This window comes from Rhinoderma darwinii, unplaced genomic scaffold, assembly GCF_050947455.1.
Source record: "Rhinoderma darwinii isolate aRhiDar2 unplaced genomic scaffold, aRhiDar2.hap1 Scaffold_670, whole genome shotgun sequence".
Lineage (NCBI taxonomy): Eukaryota > Metazoa > Chordata > Amphibia > Anura > Rhinodermatidae > Rhinoderma > Rhinoderma darwinii.
In genome coordinates, this window is record NW_027464228.1 from 73,397 (window position 1) to 78,469 (window position 5,073).

The 5,073-nt window shown below is 45.2% G+C and overlaps 1 long non-coding RNA gene across 1 annotated transcript; it reads left to right on the forward strand.

The window, feature by feature from the left end:
• Nucleotides 1-2,480: 2,480 nt before the first annotated feature.
• LOC142728071 (uncharacterized) lies at nt 2,481-3,361 on the forward strand. The gene is made up of 3 exons (XR_012877457.1): nt 2,481-3,043; nt 3,129-3,234; nt 3,323-3,361. It is a non-coding gene; the product is annotated as an uncharacterized LOC142728071 (long non-coding RNA).
• The last annotated feature ends 1,712 nt before the right edge of the window (nt 3,362-5,073 follow it).

Consider the following 5,073-nt stretch of genomic DNA (forward strand, 5'->3'; position numbering starts at 1 on the left):
ATTCCTACGCTGAGGATGGAAGCGGCCGCCAGAGATCTGTCAGGATCAGATACGTTACTGAGGTTAGATGAGAATTCCAGTCTACAAACATGAGCGCCGCCTGACAGTATGGAGACGTTTCTATTAAATATGACAATGTTATAAAAAGACAAGCAGCTTCTTATTGAAGAAACGCGCCCGTCCTTGTCCTTAGTGTTGTCTAGAGTTTTGATCGCTGGTATAATACACTGCATTGTGCCTCTGGCAGGGCCTAGTAGGCTACCGTACATAGTAGACCAGGGGGGCATTGTTAGGCCTCCGGTGGTCATAGCATGGGTCTAAGCTGGGGTCTGTACTTTTTCTAGGGTCTGGTTTGGGGTCTGATTAATTTAGGAGGTCTGAATAATTTAGGCGTCTTACTTTATACCCAAGTGCTCTAATTCTGGGACATCCTATGAAGTACATGGAGCACGCATACTACATACCTCTCAAAGACTATACAGGAGTACGCCCAATCCATACCTCCCATAGACTATACAGGAGCATTCTCACTACATACCTCCCATAGACTATACAGAAGCACGCTCACACCATACCGCCCATAGACTATATAGGAGCACGCTCACACCATACCTCCCATAGACTATATAGGAGCACGCTCACACCATACCTCCCATAGACTACAGGAGCATTCTCACTACATACCTCCCATAGACTATACAGAAGCACGCTCACACCATACCTCCCATAGACTATATAGGAGCACGCTCACACCATACCTCCCATAGACTATACAGGAGCATGCTCACTCCATACCTCCCATAGACTATATAGGAGCACGCTCACTACATACCTCTCAAAGACCATACAGGAGCACGCTCACTCCATACCTCCCAAAGACCATACAGGGGCATGCTCACTACATACCTCCCATAGACTATACAGGAGCACGCTCACTACATACCTCCCATAGACTATACAGGAACACACTCAATCCATACCTCCCATAGACTATACAGGGGTACGCTCTCTCCATACCTCCCATAGACTATACAGGAGCACGCTCGATCCATACCTCCCATAGACTATACAGGAGCATGCTCACTCCATACCTCCCATAGACTGTACAGGAACACACTCAATCCATACCTCCCATAGACTATACAGGGGTACGCTCTCTCCATACCTCCCATAGACTATACAGGGGTACGCTCTCTCCATACCTCCCATAGACTATACAGGAGCACGCTCACTCCATACCTCCCCTAGATTATACAGGAGCACGCTCACTCCTTACTTCCCATAGACTATACAGGGGTATGCTCTCTCCATACCTTCCATAGACTATATAGGAGCACGCTCTCTCCATACCTCCCATAGACTATACAGGAGCACGCTCTCTCCATACCTCCCATAGACTATACAGGAGCACGCTCACTCCTTACTTCCCATAGACTATACAGGAGCACGCTCACTCCATACCTCCCATAGACTATACAGGAGCACGCCCTCTCCATACCTCCCATAGACTATACAGGAGCACGCTCACTCCTTACCTCCCCTAGATTATACAGGAGCACGCTCACTCCTTACTTCCCATAGACTATAATAGAGAGTGAAGTGCAGCCGGCTATCTGGTTTTTAACGATCATCTCTATTGTGTACAGTGGGGGATCAGACACCCCCATTTTCATGATTAGTGGTTATACCTGCAGTCAGGCTCCTCTAATCAAGCATTTGTGGTGTATACTATCAATATCCGCGATTAGTGTGTGATATGAAGCTGTATTGTGCTCCATATTGTGCAGTATTGTGTGCTGTATATTGCGCCATATTATTGTTTAGAGGCCGCAGACAGGGCGACGCTCTGATACATTCTGCTGGTGGGTCCTTTTGGGCCCCTGCCGATACTGAAACTTCCAGTGATGTCCTCATCTAGGATTCAGACACGGTTCAGCACATCAGTAGTCTTCAGCTGTTGCAAAACTACAACTCCCAGGGCATGTTTTTGATATCTGACCCCATTCTGGTAAATTTGATGATGACACGTCTCATGACATAGCTGCGACCATGTGACACCTCTCCACTTGGCACCCATAACCCATGGTGGAGGGTGTTTCCCATGTGGCGATTGCATTAGCTGTGAAAACATTGGGTGATTCTTCTCTGGGGTCATATATTACACCATTGGCCTTGGCATGAACGCAATTTTGGGTGAGAGTCCATGAACCCGTATGTAAATGCCTGTGTTGTATGTTTTATGGGTGCGATTCTACATTTTAGAAAGTCTGGAATTGACCACATTGATTTGGGAATTCTTTGAGGTGATAGAAACCTCCCCAGAGGGTGTAGTGTGACCCTCCTGCCTGTATTCTTGTACCATATTACATTTTATATGGCCGCTCGGGTGTAACGGTTCACTGGGATACGCTTCTTGTGATGTCATCCAGAATGTGAGCAGATTCTATTTCTCTGCACTGTGAAGAATCTGAGCGTGATGTCATGAGGGGCGTGGCCTGTAATCTGGACGTGTTCCGTTTCCACATAATGGCCAACCGGTTATGACATCAGAAAGTTTATAAATTGGGGTCACACATTGACCACGGTGTCAGTTTCTCTTGCTGGCTCTCATCATGGAGGTGTCGCGTAAGAAGAGGATGTTGGTGAAGACGTTTCCCAAGATGAGTACTGTAGAGAAAATGGAGGTTGGCGGACGCCGGCTTCCGGATGATGTGGAGATGGAGGACGTGGAGGATGAGGGTGACAAAATGGAAATTGGCGGACGCCAATTTCCTGATGATGTGGAGATGGAGGACCTTTTGGGGGCTACGGTTATCATCAGGGCCTCAAACCCCCGGAAGAGAAAGCGGCCATTTTAGTACCATCTGCCACTCGGGGCCCATTTACCATCAGGACCCCATACCCCCGGGAGAGAAAGCGGCCATCTTAATTCCATCTGTCGCTTGGGGCCCATTTACCATCAGGGTCCCGAAACTCCCGGGAGAGAAAGCGGCCATCTTAATTCCATCCTTTACTTAGGGCCCATTCACCATCTTTAGGTGAGGTAAGTGCCGTCCACTGATGATCTTCTCCCCTCACATCTCTTCTACAGCCGCCTGGGCACTGAATTTCTGATTTTTATTTTGCAGTTGTCACCCCAACATCGTGGCCTTTACCACCTAAACCATCTGAAATTCCCATGAAGACTCCTCCAGTGCTGAGAAGCAGTGACGAGCAGAACAGAAGCGAGATCCGGTAAGTCTGACGTCCTCTGCTCCGTCTTCATCTTCTGGTGGTGAAGGTTTTGTGAATGTTTTTTGCTTATTGGATTTTTCTTTTCTAGGATTCGACTATGAAAAATGTGAGAAACATGAAAAACGTCTCTTCTGATCCAGGACTGAGCTGTGTAAAGGTGGACTGACGGCCATATCCACGTGTGAAGACGGACCCTCCCCCTCTTCATCTCACCAATCACCGCTTGTTAAGGGGCCGGAGCCACAGAAGACATCGCAGCAACTCTACCACATTCTACAATAAATATATTTGTTTTACACATTTTTGTGCTTTCATTTTTATATTGGAGAATTTATCCAGGGAACCTTTCTTCTACGGGGAACATAAGGGTGTAGAAAAGTCATAGGTGTAATAATCTGCAGAATATATCACTATGTATCTGTCAGGAGGTAGAGAGGACAGAGCAATGTTCTGCAGATCTCTAGAGAGGTCCGTGGTGTAATAATCTGCAGAATATATCACTATGTATCTGTCACGAGGTAGAGAGGACAGAGCAATGTTCTGCAGATCTAGAGAGGTCAGTGGTGTAATGATCTGCAGAATATATCACTATGTATCTGTCACGAGGTAGAGAGGACAGAGCAATGTGCAGATCTCTATAGAGGTCCGTCGTGTAATAATCTGCAGAATATATCACTATGTATCTGTCAGGCGGTAGAGAGGACAGAGCAATGTTCTGCAGATCTCTAGAGAGGTCCGTGGTGTAATAATCTTCAGAATATATCACTGTATCTGTCACGAGGTAGAGAGGACAGAGTAATATTCTGCAGATCTCTATAGAGGTCCGAGGTGTAATAATCTGCAGAATATATCACTGTATCTGTCACGAGGTAGAGAGGACAGAGCAATGTGCAGATCTCTATAGAGGTCCGTGGTGTAATAATCTGCAGAATATATCACTATGTATCTGTCACGAGGTAGAGAGGACAGAGCAATGTTCTGCAGATCTCTAGAGAGGTCAGTGGTGTAATGATCTGCAGAATATATCACTATGTATCTGTCACGAGGTAGAGAGCACAGAGCAATGATCTGCAGATCTGGAGAGGTCAGTGGTGTAATGATCTGCAGAATATATCACTGTATCTGTCACGAGGTAGAGAGGACAGAGCAATGTTCTGCAGATCTCTAGAGAGGTCAGTGGTGTAATGATCTGCAGAATATATCACTATGTATCTGTCAGGAGGTAGAGAGGACAGAGCAATGTTCTGCAGATCTCTATAGAGGTCATAGGTGTAATAATCTGCAGAATATATCACTGTATCTGTCAGGCGGTAGAGAGGACAGAGCAATGTTCTGCAGATCTAGAGAGGTCAGTGGTCTAGGGGTCTGCATTTTTTTAAGTTTGTTTTTAACGGTACATTTTATTAACCCCTTAAGGACGCAGCCTTGTTTTGGCCTTAAGGCTCAGAGCTCATTTTTCAAATCTGACATATTTCACTTTATGTGGTAATAACTTCGGAATGCTTAAACCTATCCAAGCGGTTCTGAGATGGTTTTCTCGTGACACATTGGGCTTTATGTTAGTGGTAAAATTTGGACGATATATTTAGTGTATATTTGTGAAAAATAGCAAAATGTAGAGAACATTTGAAAAAAATAGCATTTTTCTGAATTTAAATTGACCTGCTCGTAAGGCAGGTGGTTATACCCCCCAAAATAGTTACTAGTTCACATTTCCCATATGTCTACTTTAGATTGGCTTCGTTTTTTGAACATTCTTTTCTTTTTCTTGGACGTTACAAGGCTTAGAACATAAACAGCAATTTCTCATATTTTTAAAATGTCAAAAGCCTTTTTTTA